At 41.3% G+C, this 20896-nt stretch overlaps 1 pseudogene; it reads right to left on the bottom strand.

Annotated features, from left to right (window-relative positions):
- Nucleotides 1–3455: 3455 nt before the first annotated feature.
- On the bottom strand, nt 3456–3976 carry LOC100614808 (destrin-like; annotated as a pseudogene).
- Between the last annotated feature and the right edge of the window lie 16920 nt (nt 3977–20896).

Below are 20896 nucleotides of genomic sequence, written 5' to 3'. Positions count from 1 at the left end.
GCCCTCCCAAAGACTTTTTATTTATTTGTTTAGCCAAATAGGGTTACTGAGAGCCATTTGAAAAGAGGAGATAACATGTGCTACATAAAATTGTATTGTTTATTGTGAAAAGTGATTGATAAGGAAGATAAGATGGAGGTTTTAAAAATATCAATTCACAAGACCCGTTCACAAGGTCACCCCAGTGACCTTTCTCTAAGCAGGAAACAACTAACCCACTTTGTTTATCTTCTTCATTAGGACCAAATGACCCTCTTCAAACAGTGTCATGTCTTTTCTGCTGGTTCTTTGGTGCTTTCCAGGGGAGTTCAATAAGAAGTAAAACCCTGAGGTTGCTATTAACTTGAAATTTTATTCCCCACTCCTGCCTAAGACTAACTAAGCGGAACCAGATTGTGAGAACTGGGCCTCATGAATTCTTCCAGACTTCAACCCTTTCATATGGCTACAGGGCCCTGGTACTTAACAGAGAGCAAGGCAGTTTCCAACTCAGCATTGAGGATGATCTGAACATGGACAAGGCTCACCTGCCACACAGCATCCAAGTGAGGCCAAAAGCCTGGCAGAGTTGCAGAAGTACAATCACAAGAGGGGATTGTCTGCCCTGTGTGGTCCATTGCAAAGGTCTTTGATGTTGGCTGGACATTAGATCACCTGGGAATTTACAAAAATAATGCATGCCTGGACAATGTCTCCTGAAAATGATCAAGATTTCCTTGAAGCCAAGGTTGAGACTGACTAATGGGACAATCAGTGTCAAGGGGATTCTTTAAGGTGGCTCCAAAATTTAGGATTTGGAGGCAGAGAGAGCCCTTAAGTACTGAGAGAGCTCAAGAAATAACTAGGCTCTTTCTCTACTTGTCCTTTGTTCTTCTCATTATATGCCATCTCCCTCCCTCCATCCTTTTGCCCTCCTTTTGCGCTCTCTCCCTCTCTCCTTTCCCCCTCTTCTTCCTTCCTTCTTTCCTTCCTTCCCTCCTAACTTCCTTCTTTCCTTCCTTCCTCTTTTTCTTCCTTTCCTCCCAGGACATGAAGGAAGTTTGGGCAGTTTTGGTGGGGTAAGTCTATGTGGCAAGCAGTACCATCTCCAGGCCACAAAGTTTAAATGACTCTGCTTCAGGGTCTAGGTGGCTGGATAAACAGGTGCTCAGGTGACAGTACCAGGCTTCAATACCCAGCCCAATATCACTGTTCCTAGGATGCTTTCCCCATCTCCCCCACTTAGAATTAATCTCCCCTTCCTCCAGCCTCCTATCTATAACACATGGGCTTTGCTTTTATTCTAGAAGTTCTGTTCGCTTCTGATTCTCTGTACGTGTCCATATGGTGAGGTGAATTGAGGCTTCTAACCTCCATTTCTTCCCCTCTCCTCCCTATCTGATTTGGGACGAGATGCTAAGTCAGGCAGGGAATAAATCTGGTAATTAGTGAAAAGTGACTAGAAAGAATCCAAATGTATCAGGTAGATTATATGTGTAGTCCTCAAAAGAAAGATAATTATCATGGCAGAACTATTTAATGTTACAAATCTATAAGTTAAAATATAATCAGCTCCAAGACACAGGGAAATGTCTCAATCACGTTGGTATTCCCAGGGCTCAAGGTATTGACTAGCACAAAGTAGAAATCATGACTTTAGTGAGGGTTAAGAGGTCAAGTTGAGGATCTGGCTGCTCACGTTTGAATCATGGTTTAACTACCCTAACTACCATAGTGAAGCCAAGGTAATGCCCAAGTTACTTAACTTTTCTAAGCCTCATCTTCCTCTCTATTAAAGGATCTAGAAAGAATTCCATAGAGTTTGTTTGTGAAAACAAAATGAGGCACTCCATGTAAAGGTTCTTAGCACACTGCCTAGCACAAGTAAAGGCTCACTGTTTGCTATTATTAAAATATCTGTACAAATGAGCATGTGTCAGCCTTAGCCATGCCTTCTTTCCTTTACAAACCTCATCCAGCTCTCCCAGCCAGTATGAATGGAAATGGCATTATCTTCTGAGCATCAATCGCCTTCCTGTTCGTGTCCCTTGTCTTTGGGAGGTGCCTTTACCTCAAACAGCTTCTTTGGCCCTGAACCACTTCTGCTTACAGCCATTGCTTACGATTTCACCATTTAAGCGTGTATTCATTTTTTACCTGGATTCACCTGAATAAAAATCCTGCAACATGGAGAAGGGAGTGCATGGAGTGGCCTGCTATGGACCGCACATGCCCTTGGCATAACCATGGCTGTCAGATTGGCTTAGAAGTCCTGACATACGACGCCACATCTTCCATTATCTCTCCCTTCCTTTAGCATCAAATTTATTCTCACTACACTGTAGTAATTAGATAAATATCTGCTGGATACTCCCAGACTGCTGTGGGCAGTTTTGATGATTTAGAAGGGATGGTACTGAGCCATCTGATTGGGGACAATGCAGTCCTAAGTCAGCTGATTGGGAGAAAGTTGGTCCTAAACCATATAACCCTCCAGAAATTACCTTTAAATTATGCATATCTTTTCTCACTTCTTGGGAGAAACCCAGTGTGGTCTTTCCCTTCTAAAGGCAAGAAAGAGATAAGAACATATGAGGTTTTGTTTCTTCTTTTCTGTATCTGTGATCAAAGCAAGAACAATATCCCTGAAGTTCAGGGCTCAAGGGTTCTGGACTTTAGAATCAAATCTCTCTTTATAATTTTCTTCTTCAGGCATTTCCACGGAAAAATCATTTATTCTTGGTACAAGTGAAAAACGTGTTTGGGTTTGACCTGCTTAATTCTCCCTAAGTTAAACTACATGTGAATAAAGAGGCTTTTAAAGCAGATCCATGATACATTAAGAAACCAGAGCTCATTAAAGAAAAAGAAGTCCATGACAAGATTCCCTCCTGCCACCCTTTTGTAAAAACCCCATTTTAAAGATAATAAAAAAGTGATTTTTCAGTGTAATTTCACCCCTACTTGGGTGTAAAGGGCACAGAACCTTTTGAATAGCAAAAATTTTAAAATCCAGTGTCTTAAACACAAATGCAATCTCTCATTTCCTTTCTGGTGTAACAGTGCTTCTGAAATCTATTTTACTGGCATGAAGAAAGGGGTAGAGAAGACAGTAAAAATCCTGTGTGTTATCACTAGAACACCATAGGAGTTCATTTGCTTCCTTCGAATTTACATACAACTTCCACTTAGTGATATTCCCTCTTTCTTTCTTCATGGTAGTTTTTATTTAATTCTATCACCTTGCTGTTAGTATATACAAGGCTATACCCAGAAATTCCCAATCTTTTTTTTTTAACTTTAGACTTTAGATTTATTTAGGACTGTTTGCATGTGTTTCTAGAATATTTACTCTAAAAAATGACATGACAGCTCCCCCTCAGTGAGACCCTGGCCTAAATATATATGCTTTATTTATATAGTGAAAGAATAACATTAAACACGGAAGCTCTCAATGTATGGCACTGAATGATGATCTACACAGGGCATCCTTCAAAGGTTGCAATTAAGGACCCACCTAGCTTTTCAGCAATACAAGCCCAATTGAGATCTTCTGGCCCATTCATGTTTATGCCTTAAAATTCCTTTTAGATTGCATCTTTGGAGCTTGCATAGCTCAGTTTACTTTTCATAGGTTCTAGTTGGGTGCCCACACACACAAAAAAATTTTTTAAACCCCACAAAAACCCATCAACTCTTCTTTTCTGGATTCCTTAGTTTCAAAGTGTGCATCATACAAAGCATAGCAGCAATCGTTTTCAGGAAGCATTCCCACAAAATGTTTGAAAGGACCAGTTGTGGTTACGCCAACATCTCCACCAAGATCTCTGTGCCTTCTTCTACCATGAAGCACTTTTTGCCTGCACTGAAACAAAAAATAAAAAAATAAAAACGACAGCCTTCTTCCTTTTCTTGATTTCTTCTGGTGTGGAGCATTTCCAAACTTTCATGTCATAAAAAATGCAACATCATCACTAACTTGCACTCCTGAGGCCATCTTCTCTGCAGTAGTTGCAGGGTCACAGGACGAGAGAGCCAGTGGGCACTGAGCATCCTCCTCAGGGCTGTGGACCAAATCTTACCACGAAAGAATTTTCTGAGCCCTCCATGGTCACTGACCTGTCATCCATGCCTGCCTGTTAAGTAGCTTCCCTATCCCAGGAATTTAGCCCCACCTAAAACCAACAGTATGTTTTAGAGTTAAGAATAAATGCAGCCAGGCGCAGTTGCTCACACCTGTAATCCCAGCAGTTTGGGAGGCCGGGGCGGGTGGATCACCTGAGGTCAGGAGTTTGAGACCAGCCTAGCCAACATAGTGAAACCCCATCTCTATTAAAAATGGGAGAATTAGCCGGGCATGGTGGCAGGTGCCTCTAACCCCAGCTAGTGGGGAGGCTGAGGCAGGAGAATTGCTTGAACCTGGGAGAAGGAGGCTGCGGTGAGCCATAATCATGCCACTGCACTCCAGCCTGGGCAACAGAGCAAGACTCTGTTTAAAAAAAAATAAAAATAAAAATAAATGCACACATATATTCTTTAACATCTCTGATCTTAAGACTATACTCTAATCAGAACTTATGGAAAGAGCATGGAATTTGGATTTAGAGATATGGAGGTTTGAATTTGTGACTTTATACAAACAGCTTCACCTTTCTGAGCCTCAGTGTCCCCATCTGTAAAATGGAGATGATGATACGGATGTACTGGTCAGGATTCTGGATTCCTTCTCTCTTCCTCCCTCTTCTGTCCTGTCATGCATGACTGTGAGGAGACTGCTGTCCTTCCAGGCATCTTGATCTTTCACACAGACAAAAAGGAAGACAGTAGGTAGCAGGTAAAGGGCACAAGCCAACTGAATCTGTCATTTCTTGTCTGAAAGCAATAGCTTTCCAGAGAGCCTTCCCCAGGGAATTCACACTTACTACTCATTGGCCTGAGTTGAAGCACAGGGTCTCCCGAAGCTCTGAGGAAGCCCAAGAAATCAAGTTTGTTTAGTTGGGATATTGTCCATCTGAACAAAAGCAGGCTGCTATGCGTTTGGGAGGATAAACGGGAAAACGGATCCTGGAGGCCATGGCAGTGTTTACATCGGTCTACTTCACAGCATCATTGTGAGCATTACATGAGACATTTATGTAGAATGCCTAATGCATCCAAGGAGCTTGTTAACAGGTCGCTTCACAACACGACTTTGATGGGACCACATCCCTCACGTGGCCATGAGTGTGGATGTTCAGGAAGAAAACCAAATCCACACTGAAGGATTCCACAGAGGACTATGACACCTTCTGTCAACACTCTTGACCTGAATTCCCAGGCCTGAGGAGACTCATGTTCATGGTGGTTAAGCCTCTCTCCCTGAGGCCACTCCCACGGGTGAGGAAACAGTGGGTCTGCCAAGACCTCGGCTGGTTTCAGAGCCCTGCACCATCCTCTGGGCTTGCCTAATTCTGAATATAATAATATGTTGATAAAATACCTTGTCAAGCTCCACAGCATTCCCTGCCACACGATCTTATTACACTTCTGCTTCATAATTAAAATTGAAAGAACACAAGCCCACTGGACCTGTCGTTAGCATGTGGAGTGGCTGCCACGGAAGGAACGTCATGTTTGATTTCTAGGTCTGGCCCCACATGCTGGCAGGGGCCCGGGGCCTTTGTTGACCATGGCGATTCAACCTCCTCCAATTTCTTATCAAGCAAATGTGTGTGCATGAGGTGCCGTTTTTTTGATCTTGCTGGCGAGTTGTAGGATAGAAGCCCTGTGATGGAAGAGCGGGGAGGGGGAAGAGACTTGCAAGAAGAGAATAACCTGAGAAAGACACAAAACTAGGATCTCACACACTGGTAAGAAAAATGGAGCCCTTCAGGCATTCGCATGCTATTCACACAGAGTAGGACATATTCACAGTGTCTTACGGCTTACATTTCTGAAATACCCCAAGAGCTGGGAAACAGCAGAAAAATACGTATGTATACATATGGTGGGGGTGGGGGGTCTCTATTTCTGGCATGAATCTTGTATCATTGGGACATAAATCAACCTTCTAGGATTAGAACCTATAACTCAAGCATGAAGCTACCAACCCCATGCACCAAATTTGGCTAGATACTGCCCGCCCCTAGGAAGAAAGAGAAAGCTGAAGTCTCCTGCATTCAACCACAGCTTCCTGTCCTTCCAAGACCCCGAAGAGAGTCAAAATCTAGTTCGTCTTTTCAAATGACAGCGAAACCCTGCCACAGCTGATGGAAACCAAGCCATGTCCTCTGTAGGCCCCGCTCTGTTGCAGCCTGTGCAGGAGGAAGGGTGGGCCAATGGGACAATTCATAGAGAAAACTTCAAATGGAAAATCTTTTATACCCTCCAACACAGTATCTGGCTGAAAGCCAGTTATTCAGGTGCCAGAAACGGCTCTGTGGGTAGCAGTGAAGAGTGCAATCTAGAGGCAGGGAAGGCATCAGAGATGGTTTACACGACACATATTAGTCTAGGCTATTCTTGTATCAAGTGACAGAAGCTGTATTCAAACTGACCTCAAGGAAGTTAAATAAATAAGTAAATAAATAAATAAGTAATTTTAAAAGGGATTTGTTACCCCTGTAACTGGAAACTACAAAGGAAGATTCAAACGCTTTAGGCAGCTGGGTCCGTGGGCTCAAATGGATTTGTTTTTCTCTCCATCTCGTGACTCTGCTAACCTTTACCTAGCCTTATTGTCATCTGAGCTGTCTCCACAAGACAGACACTGTAACTTGAATATACGTTTTCTCTGGCTTAGCAGCTGCACAGAAAGAAAGTGTATGTTACTCATTGTTTTTCAAAAATGCTAGGTAACAACCACAAAATCTCAATAGTATAGGAAGAATTTATTTAATCAATTCGAAGGTTGACTGTAGGGAGGCTTTACTTCATTCTAAGGCAGCCAGAGTAGCTTTGCTCCATTTGTGTTCATTCTTGGGCCAACGATGAAGGAATAAAGCTCCCCTGAGGAAGCTTTTCTCAAGTCAAAAGCAGAGGTACAAATCCCAAAGCACAAGCAAATTTCAAGCCCTTGCTCACATTATGTTTACTAATATCCCATTGACCAAAATAAGCCATGTAGCCCAGTCCAAAGTCAAGGGGCAAGGAGATATGTCTTACATTTTAATTGGAAGAACTGCAAAGTTACAGGCCAAAGAGTGTAGATAGAAGGAAGAGTAAAGAGCCGGGACTAATCAGTCATCCACAGAAGACATCTCTTTTCCGGAATCCAGCTATCAATCTCAGCTTATATGCAAATGGACCGCCTTGGTTGAGTAACATGCCCATCCTTGAACCAATCTCTAGGATGCAAGTGGGGAACTGAATTGCCCGCCTGAGTGATCCAGTGCATTCTATGGAAGTGCTGTTAATGATGGGCAACAGGGCATTAGAATTGATAGCTCCTGGGGACGACATGGAGTGCAGGAAGAGCTCTCCAGAGGAACAAGAAAAAGGGACATGAAAAAGCAGACTTAGTGGATAGGAGCCATAGCTGCCACTGTTCACTGTAAGAATAACTGTCTGAACAATCACATGCAAACTGGTCTCTACTCCTTGACTCCTCTGGAAGTGTCTCTGAAATGCGGGGAGGTAGGGAGGGAATAGAGCAGGTAGGCGAGGTATATGCTTATGATTCCTTGTCATGAGCTCTACTAGTGCCATGTTCAGGGTGTCCACATGTATGCATTCACATTTATGCATACGTGTATATTAGCATGATCCAACCTATTGTGCTAAAATCATGATTCTAAGTATGGAGTTAATATTTTCTGTGATTGTCACTATTACTATGGGTACATAACAAATTATCCCAAAATGTAGTGGCTTAAAACAATGGCAATGTTTTTTGTTTTGTTTTTGGTTTTTTGCTAGCAAATCTGCAATTTGGGCCTGGTAGTTATAGTTCATCTCTGTCCCAAGAAGTGTCAGCTCAAAGGCCTCTGAAGGCTTACTCGGAGGAAGGCGGCAGATGTTAATAGTAGAACAATAAATTCAGCTAATTTTTTCAGCCTTTCTGAGCCTTAGTTTCTTTATCCACAAAATGGGAATGCAAATACACATTATGGTGTGTATTTTTCACAGTTGTGAAAATTAAAAGAGATGATTTTGATAAAGATCCTAACCCAACAGAGTGTAGTAATCTTTTCTATCCTCCCGCATATGCCTTCGAGGGTGTTCTTGAGTTATTTATGGTGGTTGGAGTTATGGCCACAATTTCTCCCCGAACATTAGGGCATAGAGTGTAACCCCTGCTATGAGTAAGTCCAGAACTGCAATCTGACCATTAGCAGACAGGACCCAGTGCCCTTTAGATCTATAGAGCTTTTAACTGAAGTCAGTAGATTGTCACCTAATTGATAAGTGAAGGGACACATGAAATGCTGGGAACTAAGTTTATGTTAGTACTAACTTTAATACAAAAGTTAGCTTAAAATTGACAATGGTTCGATCCTTCCCAAAATAATGTGTAAAATGATGTGAAAACATAGACGTAAGAAAGAAGCAATTTATCCAAATAGTGTCATGATCTAAAAAGTTTTCTTACTTTTTAATCTTTCTGTTTGATACGTGTAAGTTAGTATGAAAATGCTGTCTATTGGGCCAAACATCATCTATTTGGGGGCTGTGCTACATCTCTCTGACGAGGAGCCTTTCTTTTGACACTTCTCATATCATTTTTGAGAAAATCTTCTCAAAAAAATTCATTTTTTTCTCAGAAGATACAGTTTTCTTTCATGAGAGGTAAAATTTTATTGCCAATTCCTCCCAATCCACTTTCCACTTTTAATGAAGAATTATATTTTTCCAGGAATGGGTAACTAAATACAAATGTGCATTCTTCATTGATGCAGTTAACTAGGACTCTGGAAAGCCCACAATCCAGGAATCATCAACTCTTTTCCTGGGCCTCCATTCTTGCAAACTAAAGCTCCACAGTGATGATTTCTACCTTATTCATTTGGGCCTAAAGAACTTTAATGGAAGATGGAGTTTGCCTGGGGTCATCTTAAGAATTTGGTTAAGAACCTGCAAATAGATTTTCCAGGCCACTCTGGGAAACTACACACACCAACAAACCTGGTCTCCTCAAGGTCCTTTAGTTTGGGATCTGCCTAGCATAAGCTCAAACTCCAAGGGCTAATCAACACTCAAATTGAGGGTAAGAAATGTTGAGAGTAAATGAAAAGGAATTTGCTTTGTTAAATGTTTCTCTAGACAGTGCCCCTATTCTTTTCCTAGCAGGACAGCAAAGCCCCATTGGGAAGGCTGGCTAGCTGTGAAATGACATACATGCAGAAGAATTGTCTTCCAGATATCCCTCAACAACTAATTTGTCTCCTGAAGCATGAAATTTAATTACCCATATTGGACATACTTGCATAATCACATATTTTTATTGCACAAAATTGTTCAGTCTTTTAAAGTGTAGGGACAGAATCCTGGTTATAGAAATGTCTTTGACATCAGAGATTTGCACAAGTAAACATTTTTTGTGAATAACTATTTTCCAGTGTGGATTCTCATTTGCCGCCTTTTGGTATTGTTGAGCATTGACTTGCACTCATATTTTGCTGTTATGTTGACAAAGGGGGACTGATAAGTTTTTATTAAACCCTTGTAATATTAAGCCCTGCTATCAAATTCATCCTAAGCTTCTGCTAATCCTCTTCTTTGTTGCTTACCATAGTACATAAATCGTCATCCACCTCTGAGCAAGCTCATATCCTTCTCCAGCACTTTTCAATCTCACTCCCACTTCTCTTGAAACAAGGTGACCAGAAGTGAACATGAGACTCCCCACAAGGACAGAGGCATACCACCTCTTCAAGGGAAGCCGATTAACTGTGAAATAACCAGCAATATTTTTAGCACTCTTCTCACTTTTATAAAAGAGATTGAGATGTCACATTTACTTGGCTAATGGCTATTGCTCCTAGGAAAAGCTGAAGTTAGCCTAAAAACGGCTGATCATGACTATCGGGGCAGAGATAGGAGAATTACCCCACTAGGAAGCCATGGTGTCCATTTGAAGTCTGGTTTCTATGGCTCTTTGTAGAAGCCTAGCTGGACATAAGAGGAGAGACATATACAGGAGTTCAAGCATGGTGCTAGGGGGTGGGTATGTAGAGAAAAAAGCAAATGGTCCAGGGAATGGGAAAATAGGGGGGACATAAATTTCTAATATTTATGCAGAACCTAATATATGCCAGGGAATATTTGTAAATGCTAGTCATGAGCTAGCTCATAATCCTCCCAACAGCCTTAAAAGGTGGGAACCATTATCATAATCATTTTAGAGAGGAGATAGAACCTTGGAGAGATTTTCTGAAGCTCTCTAAGCCAGTAGTCTTAATTGTAATACTTTTCACATCATTAGGCCTTTTGTTTTCAATGCATTTTCTTACCTAATCCCCAAAACAATTCTATGAAGAAAGTACTCCTTTTAGAGATAGAAACCAAGTCCCAGAGAGGTTAAATAACTTCCTCAAGCTCACACAGCTTGCCAGTGGCAGAGATGAGGTCCAAATCCAGTTCCATGTGATGCACCAAGGCATGGAACTCCAAGAGTGCCATGTGGTGGCTGCTGTCCCAGCTCTGCCCTACCTCCATCAGAGCCAGCATGAATTTTGGGACACTGCCTTGCCCAAGGAAGTATGTGAAGTCCTGAGGTGTCACTAGATTTTCCATCTTTCTCAGTTTTATTTTTTATTTTTATTTTTTGCTTTCTGTCTTTGGACTTCTTTAGAGCTTAACTGGCTCATGCCTTTGGCATTTTAATCACCACCCTGCATTCTTGGGAAGCTCAAATTTGCTTGTTAGTTCTTAGGAGAAGCTGAGTTTGTAAGCAATCACTAAGTCCAGCAATGGTATGCTGCCAACAATCAATAAAAAACAGAAAAGCCAGAAGGCAACTAGAATGTAATCATCTGCGGGTGGTGTAGGGACACTCCCATGCCACTCTCACCCATTTCTTGAGATTTCTAACTGGTTACCCTTCACATGGAAGTCACTGCATCCCATAAGTGTAGTAAACGTTGACCCTCAGATGTTAGGAAGTAGAGTGGGAAGTCTCCTTTGATAAGTGCTTACCACGTAAGGACACTGATTCGTGCAACTGTATGTAAGTTACTCACCATGACTTCCAAAGCCAATAATGAATAATCAATATTATGTCACGTTGTCCACATCGAGTGTATCACTGAGCCAGCAATGGAACCCAGGCCTATGTAAGTCCTAAACCTGTTCCTTTCTAGAAACATGCTCCTGAATAAAACCAATGGCACAATCCATTGGCTACTTTTTCTACTTGGTCTTTTAGGGGCAGTTATCTGTGTAAATAGCAACTAGAAATTTGCTATTTCCATACTACCTTGAGGATCTGCCATAATGGGAAATGAGACAAGAACAAAAGCCCCATCAGTTACTAACTATTTCTTTAGATTTCTGCTGTCATGGAGAACACAGTTATTGGGCTTTGTTTGCTGTGGCTGCAACTAAATTTCCCAAACCTGCTAAGTGAAGTCCGTGTATGACTGGCGCGGTGACCAGCAGAACAAAAAGCTACAAATTATCTCTATAGAACATTAATCGAAGGTCTCTGTGCTATAGAATCCTTTTCTCAATTAGAAAGCTGTCGAGGGAGTAATGTTCTCTCTAAAAATCATGATATACACAGCTCTATAAATCGATGAAAGACTTGTGACCATTAAACTTAATTGATACTGAATTTAGAGGAATACGTTTCAATCATGTTGCCATTTTATTTGAAAATTAGTTTCTGGCATTACCTCTTTCCTTCCCTCGACACGCAGGGACACGCAGCCCTCCAAAGTGAGCTATCCAGGAACCAGGGAGACGTAGCTCTGACTGCGAAGGCCTCAGCACCGGGCAAACACACAGAAGATGTTTCAAGGTGCTGTAAACAAGTAGACATAAAACAGGAAATAAAAACTGATTTCAAGTAAAATCAGCAACAACTTGGTTTTATATAGTACCCCATATGTTCCACAGGAATAATACCCCATGGCACTTGATAGGGAAAAAGTAAAAAAAAAAAAGGCTGCTCCAAGGACTACACTAGGAAAATAATTAACTTCTTGAATATGTTCTCAGGCTTGAGTAGGTGCAATTCTTTCCTTGAGATTACTGTCGGCAATAGTGCTGAGGAGCTGTTGTTTTCTGTAATTGGCTCTGGATGGAAGCCATGCTGAAAGCAAAGAGCAAAGACAGCTTTGGGTTAGAATGTTTGGAGTGTGTGAGAGCATGTATGTGTGAGTATGTGTATGTGTGAGCATATGTGTGTGTGTGTGTGTGTGTGTGTGTGTTCATATGTGAATTGCAGGAAACCCTCCTCAAATGTGATCAATTTATCTAATCTAGAACCATCATTGAAGCACTGTGACAAAGTAATAAAAGAAATCCAGAATTGATTCTATCTAAAGAGCCCAAATGCACTTACCCTGTCACTGTTTTCTAAATGCAGTCATGGAAGAAAAAAAAACTGAAGAAAGAAGCTTTTTTTTTTGAGACAGAGTTTCACTCTTGTTGCCCAGGCTGGAGTGCAATGGCACAAACTTGGCTCACCGCAACCTCTGCCTCCCAGGTTCAAGTGATTCTCCTGCCTCAGCCTCCCAAGTAGCTGGGATTACAGGCATGCTCCACCACGCCCGGCTAATTTTGTATTTTTAGTAGAGACGGTGTTTCTCCATGTTGGTCAGCTCGGTCTCGAACTCCTAACCTCAGGTGATCCACCTGCCTAGGTCTCCCAAAGTGCTGGGATTACAGGCGTGAGCCACCACGCCCGGCCCAAAAGAAGCTTCTTTTTTAAAAAGAAAACAGGAAATTGACAGGAAATATGTTTTTCACATAAACCTTCCAGAAATATATTATATGTGTAGTAATTTTTTCCTGAATAGGCACTACTTATCCATTTCCATGAAGATCTTTCTAGACAGATGGATTCTTTTCCTATCTGTTCTTTGCTATCAAGCAACTCTATCTTATCCGTATCAGCTGTTAATGGTGTAAAACTATGCTTTCTTCAAATCTATTTCCTTGAGAAATAAAACACAGAAGTATAAATAACTGACTTTCCCCCTTAAGTTTTATCTATTCCTTTCTCTGAAACTCTGTGTACATCAAAGAATGTATTACATTTTCTGTCTAGGAACAAACTTATAATGAGGAATGTTTGCCATGAAAAACAATGCTTTTCTATTTACATAGACTGTCTGCACCCAAAACCATATCCAGACACATTAATTGTTTGCTAAATATCTGAAATATCCAGTTAAATATGCCACAATAAAGTAGTTAATTTACTTATTCACTTCCTTAAAAACCTAATTATTAAATTTTTGACTGTGTAATGTATTATTTTCTTTTTAAAGTAGAGATCATAGAACACAATTTGTGATTGCATAATAATTCATTTTTTTAAAGTTAAGCAGTGGGTAGGTAGAATTTTAGAGACATAGGAAGTCATATATTAGAAGCATTATAATAATCTTCATTTCAGCAAGAAAGATCTATGCATATCCATTTTGTTTTTCAACCAACATGCAAGATCACTGCTAAAAAATATATAGATATAAAACAAGTTATAACCTTTACTATATTACTAAGAACTCACAATCTAGAATAGATTGAATACAAAAGCAAATGACCATTTTTTTGCAACTTGGAATGTGGTATTTGACATAAGAAAGATGCAAAATGTTATGAGAGGTCAAAGAAGATCAAGGTCACATCTGTTTTCTGGGGTTTGGGGCAATCAGGAAAACAGGAAAGTCTGATTGGGGGGGAGTGGAGCTGGCATCTGGAGGAATTTGAAACCTCTCGTACCTGTCGCTACAGCAGATATTAAACATGGCTCCACTCCCAGCCAGATAATGTAGATGTGAATGATAGGTGGACTTCTTATAAACAAGAAAATTGATTCAAATTGAGGCACCTGGTTGGGAAAAAGTGTAATCAGAGAATGTTGACTAGGTCAATCTGGCTGGAGAGTAGAAAATGTAGATGGAAGATAATTCAGAAAGACATTCAAGACGCCCAAATTGCTCTAATAAGGAGGTATTTCTTTCAGCACATGAGGTGGGGTGTGATTTTGTGCAGGTGAGTTTGGATTTTTTTATTTGTTTGTTTGCAAACAAAAACTTGATTCACTTAAGTTGTAAAGGCCCTTATTGGACGTTGACTTGGTCACTCAGAGAATCCACAAGAAGACTGAGAAACAGCCTTGGGCAGTGAGCAATGAAAGATGTTGAGAACACAGCTGATTGTGCTGCAGGAATTGTCTGATCAGAAACCCCTATGACGACCTCCCCAGTGGGCGCTGCTGGTTTCCTGACTCCATGGCCGCCACTGTTCCAGACACCGGTTATAGACCCACTTCCCCGACTACAGTGGATGTTAAACGGTTTCTTGCTTTCCGTGCTCCAGGAACAGAGTTCTGGATGGATCATCTGATCTGCTAAGCTTAGGTCATGAGCCCTCCCCTGGCTGCCAGGGCTCTTGGAGAACAATTATCTGGGCTTCTCTACTCCTGCAGTGGGTGCCCCCCAATTAGAAAGGGAATTTAGATATTAGTTCGTCAAAAAAATCCAACCAATGCCTGTCATAGAGTCATAGAGGAAGCCATGCTTGTGCAGGACCACTAAGAGTAAATTGAATTTCCAGCTGGGCGCAGTGGCTCACGCCTGTAATCCCAGCACTTTGGGAGGCTGAGGCGGGCAGATCATGAGGTCAAGAGATTGAGACCATCCTGGCCAACACAGTGAAACCCCGTCTCTACTAAAAATACACACACACAAAAAAAAAATTAGCTGGGCTGGCGTGGTAGTGTGTGCCTGCAGTCCCAGCTACTCAGGGAGGCTGAGGCAGGAGAATTGCTTGAACCCAGGTAGTGGAGGTTGCAGTAAGCCAAGATCATGCCATTGCACTCCAGCCTGGTGACAGAGCGAGACTCTGTCTCAAAAAAAACAAAAAGAATTTCCAAGAGAAGACTGTCAAATGTTTATTTGATATAAAGGAAATGGGAAAATACCAAAGAAGAGAAATAAAAAAGGTCAATGGGCATTGTAGTTAGGAGGTCATCCATGCCCTGGAATGTTTCTAAATTTCATTTACATAAATACTCAAAACGTAATACACATTTATTGAAATACACAATGCGCAGCTGTAATTATTTGCTATACAAATTCACATTTTGAAAAACTGATGTTCCATTTAAGGAAGACTATTCACTCTTTCAGGTCAACATGAAGCCAAAAGTATCTAATGATTTTATGTGTGACTAGGTCTGAGTTTTAAACGGGAATTATATGTTGGATAATATATCCAGATCGGACCATAAGAGTTTATGCAAAACTCTACTCTGTGTTCAGGCTATTCTCCACATAAAATGCTCAGGAAGGAAAACTCTTGTTTTAAAATATCCCCAAAGCTGACTCCACAATCTCCCTTAGCATTCATTTAACCATTCTAGTAGAGTTAAGCATACTTTGTGGCTATAAATTTGAATCCTAAAAGAGACAAGCAAAACTTTGTTAATACTTCCTAATTTGAAAAGAAAATAAAGCTGATGGCAAGAGAAAACTCACAATTATGTTCAGAAAATTTACAACATGAAACATCTCAGCAATTGCCAATATTTAAAGGTTATGTCCATCATGCTGGAAAGTGGCATAAAGTTTTCACCCTTTTCAAGTAATTGGGCATCATGCTGATGGGGAAAATTGTGCATGTCAGTGATTCCTGCACTGATGTGGGGAAATTGACAGACACTGTTTCAAGGAAACCAAAGTTTTTGTACATCAACATGTCATGCTGGGAATAATTATACAACTGTTTTGTTACCTCAGCACTGTGCCATATATTATAATATCCACTGATTCTTCCAGAGTTCTTTTGTTTGTTTTGCAAAGTGCAGCCGTTCTGAGAAATACATACTTGTAAAATGATTGATGTTAATACACTTTATAAATGAAGCCTAAAGCTCAGTAATACTGATAAATATTGTCCTTACTGCTGAGGGTACATTTAGAAATGGCCCCCACTCTAAATTCATTAGGTTTAGCATCATCAACATGAAATGACAGGTTAATAGGTCAAGAAAGGACCTCAGGAGGTCAACCAGTGTTTGCTGCAACCATGAGGTAAGCCTGCATTCAAGCCATTTATCCACATGAGAATCATCATCAATAAATCTTTTAGCATCCACAGTATTTGTGTGTGTGTGTGTGCCTGTGTGTCTGAGTGTGTGTATGTGTATGTATAGGGGCAGCTGGTTCAAGATCTCTTCAATAATAACTGCTCAAGTAGCTTGTTATTATTTACAAAGCATTTCGTATTTGCAGAGGGATTTTCCGACACTTACTAATCCTCACAGCATTAGCGTAAGGTAGGGCAGTCCCAGTTCTTCCACACACAAAGGCACAACAATTAAGAGGCTTGAAGAGGCCTGCAAACTAGTGATTGAATAAGGATTAGTATCTACAGTTCTTGACCCTGAATTCTTTACAAATCTACTACTTAAAAAAAAAGTTGACCTTTCACTTTGGGTATTATCTTAGACTATTAGGTCCTTACAAATCTAGCAGGACCAGGGGACTGGGCAGGAGAGAATTAAAATTAGACTTCTCAAGTCTAAGGCATATATTTACCAAGAGACTTGACTCCCAGGAGATTCATATGTCGGAGTGGTTGCACCACTTTGCACCATTGCTGGGCTAGTTCCCTCATGGTCCTGGAGAAGGAAGCCTAGTAATGGAGTCAGAGGGCACTGAGCTCCTTCCCTTGAGGTGAGAGGAGAAAATATGCAAGTATATTTTGACAGACTGGAGTGGGGAAAATACAATATGTTCACAGTTAAAAAGAGAATATACTGTAATAAATAAAGATCTTTCTGAGTTTTGTCATCAACGTTAACTAATACTGCAGGTCAGTTGTATTTATTGAGCCTTCACAGGTGCATTGCAGGGCTGGGGATGTTAGCCCACACTGCAATAATTATGGCCAGGCAAACCAGTCAGAATGAGAACCGGATGCCTCTTATTCTTAAAACTTGCTTTACATGTCCCTTTGGAACTGACAAATTGCTCAGGTGAAAGTCATCCCCTGCCAGGTTTCTGCAATTTTCCCAGCTTCGTGCAACTTTTCATTTTCTTGTTTCTTGTCATGAACATAGAAAAAGAGCCACCTAATACCTTTGGGATGGCATTTGCAGTTTGGCTGCAAAGTGGAAGTGCTGGACAAGTCTGGAGAGGATTGTCTTTTACAACAGGATTTCAGAATTTTTTAGCTCCTTTGCAACTAGCTGACAAATGACGACATGGGGTGATTTCTACCACAAACAGGAAGCACTTTTGTTCCATTGGTGATAGCTAGGAAGCACTGTTTTAAAACTCCATGCCCACTGTGTATACCACGAGGTAGCTAGCACATGGGCAGAATCCTAAAGGTGTCATATCACAGGAGCAAGAAGTAAAAACATCGTCGCGAATTCGAAACGTTGGGCTGAGAAGATAAATCAAGTAATCTCAATATGGGTAAGCAAAAGATCTCAGGGATGTGACAGGTAATTCATTGCTCTGTTTTGAAGCAGCCATTTTCCTCCTTTGTAAATGAACTCAGTATATTTGTAAGTAGGGGTGTCTGTGAGAAGAAAATAGTAATGTGGGTGGGTAGAGGCCCACACATCATCACATGGTGTGACACCTTGGTGGGAGGGATCCAGGCACTGGAGTCCCATAGCAAGACATGCTCAGCCAATCATTCATTTCCTTGGTAATCAGACCAAGGGGGAAACTGGCCCATCTAGCTCAAATGCCCATGACATTTATTTCTACAATAAAACAAATGCTAAAGTAAATGTTAAATTTTACTAACAAGAGTATCAAAGATTCTTGTTGGGTATCAGTTAACCTTTTTTTGAAAGGGGTCTGAATTGTTAGAAATATGTTTGGTACAAGTAACAGAAAACCTAATGAAGAGTGGCTTAACCAAATAAGGGTCTGTTTTTCTCATGTAACCACAAGTCTGGTGGTGGTAGATGACCGAGGCAATTACTCCCCAACATCATCTAAACAGACTCTGTTCATCTTCAGCATACGGCCATTTTGTCCTCATGTTTAGTGCTTGATAATCACAAGATGGCTGCTGTGCCTTTAACCAACATGTCTACGTGTAAAGGACGGAAGATGGGCAGAGGGAGCACCTGCCACGCCCCTCCTTACCCAGAAGCAAATGCCTTCAAAATCTCAAAGTCTCTCAACAGACTTGTGCTTACCTCTCACTGAACCTACTGGACCATGTGGGCAACTACAAGCAAGTGGGACTGATTTTACTATTGACAGAAACCAAAATATTTCTCCCCAAAACATTGAGGATTGTTAAATTAAAGACACTGAAAACTCCAGTGAGCACTCTGCCTCAGGCTGTATTTGCCTAATGGCGGGATATAAATCCTTCTTTACTAGAGACAGCACTTGCTTATCAGCCCAGAGAAGGCACCAGCAGGCACCAGAGTAATCTGGGAGCAGATCTTACCATCTTTCCCATTTTCTTGCCTTTTAAAAGACTGGAAGCTCTCCCATTTGTCTTGTCCCTATGTAAGATTTATGGTTCTCTGTTAAAATACAAGCAAGACCTCTAAGCCACTACCTTGAGAAACACTTTTGAACTGAGGCCTCTCCCTTGTGATGGGTACATCATGCGTTAATAAATTTCTGCTTGGGCCGGGCTCAGTGGCTCACACCTGTAATCCCAGCACTTTGGGAAGCCAAGAAGGAAAGATTGCTTAACCCCAGGAGTTCAAGACTAGCCTAGGCAACATAGGGAGAGCCTGGCTCTACAAAAAATTTAAAAATTAGCCAGGTATGGTGGCACATGCCTGTGGTCCCAGCTGCTTGGGAGGCTGACGTGGGAGGTTCTCTTGAGCCCAGGAGGTCAAGACCACAATGAGCCATGATCACACCACTGCACTCCAGCCTAGATGATGGAGTGAGACTCTCTCAAAAACAAACAAAAAAACAAACAAACAAACAAACACACACACAAACTTCCACTTGTTTTTCTTTTATTAGTCTAACTTGTTTTCAGGAAAGTATATCAATTAAGAACCTAAAAAGGAAAAGGAAAGAAATTTTGTTTTCTCCTCTATACTATCCACTGTAGTAGAGGCAGCCAAGGGAGGAGGTTGAGAATGGATTTGAGGTTAGTTAACTAGCTAACAGGCATCTTACCTAAGGAGGCTAAAAAAAAAAAAAGTTCAGAGATTTCTTCATGCATTCATTCAACCAATATTTCTGCACTCACCATTCGTATCAGTCATAAATAGCTTCTGATCACTGCATATTTTCTTTTTAAATGTCTGATTGCTTCACTCCATTTCTTTTGGATGTTCATCATGCTCTACCTGGCCAGTAAGAGCTGGGTTTAGAGGCTAGTTCCTAAATTCTCTTCTCACTCCGTATTTTCTTCCTAGATTACCCTATTCAGGCACAAGCCTTCAATTACCAGCTTAGCAGATAATTTACAAATATACATTTCCAGGATATATCCTATCTTTGGGCTTCAGACTTAGGAAACAAGCTGCTGATGTTTATCACTAGGATGTTTCAAAGGCAACTCAAATCTAACAGTTTTATATATGAACTCATGATCTTCCCTTCTCACCTCCCTCAAACCTTGTTTTTTGTTTGTTTGCTTGTTTGTTTGTTTGTTTGTTTGTTTGTTTGTTTTTTGTGATGGAATCTTGCTCCATTGCCCAGGATGAAATGCAGTGGCACAATCTTGGCTCACTGCAACTTCCGCCTCCCGGATGCAAGCGATTCTCCTGCCTCAGCCTCCTGTGTAGCTGGGATTACAGGCACCCCCCACCATGCGTGGCTAATTTTTGTATTTTTATTAGAGACAGGGTTTCATCAAGTTGGCCAGGCTGGTCTCCAACTCCTGACCTCAGGTGATCCACCTGCCTCGGCCTTCCAAAGTGCTGGGATTTCAGGTGTGAGCCACTGCACCCAGCCACCTTGTCCTCTTTCAAAGTTGACTGTTTAGGTTGCATAAGGCCATCATACATCCAGTTAAGTCTTAATCTTATTTCCCCAATATCCAATATATTACCTCCTATGCACGAAGACATTTACTTTCCTCCATCTTCACAGCTACTCTCTGGTCTAAGCTACCTGGCTCAGAATAATACTGTAACCTCCCTACACCCACTCTGGTTCCCAGCAATACATTCTCTACCTATTTACTAGATGAGCCCAAAACTAATCACGTCTCTTATTCTCCCCAGTCACAATTTTTCAGGTTGTAAAACATAAGACCCTAATCTTTACACTGGCTTAGAAGATCCCATGTGGCCTGGCCACAGCCTCTTCTCCGGGCACTTCTGGCATCACCATTTCCTTCCCTCTCTAAACTCCAGCCACACAGGCCTCCTTTCCACACCTTGTTCTTTCCCTGTTCTTTCAGCCACAGGATACCACACATGCAGTTCTTTCTTTCTGGACTGCGATTATTCTCTTGTGTCTCACTAATTCTTTCCCATCCTTCAACTCTCAGCTCAAACATGACTGCTTCAGGCATGTCTTCCCAGACCCCACCAAGACTACACCAGACACAGCTATCATACCATCTCACGCCACCTTCCCTTTACAGGGTATGCCCAAATTGTCACCTTAAGTTTATTTTTGTGATTATTTGGTTATCTTCACTAGTAGATTGTGAGTTTCATGAGTGCAGGGAATATGTTCTTCTTCCAGCGTCTCCTGGATGCCTAACACAGTGTCTGGCACTTATTAGACAGCACCTAAAATGCTCTTGAAATAAGTGATAAAATGAGGAGGAACAGTAGCTGGACAAAACATTCTTGTTTGGGAGAGTT

This window comes from Pan troglodytes, chromosome 13 (assembly GCF_028858775.2).
Source record: "Pan troglodytes isolate AG18354 chromosome 13, NHGRI_mPanTro3-v2.0_pri, whole genome shotgun sequence".
Taxonomy (NCBI): Eukaryota; Metazoa; Chordata; class Mammalia; order Primates; family Hominidae; genus Pan; species Pan troglodytes.
The sequence above is the reverse complement of the archived record's forward strand: the minus strand, read 5'-3'. Positions and strand labels throughout refer to the sequence as shown.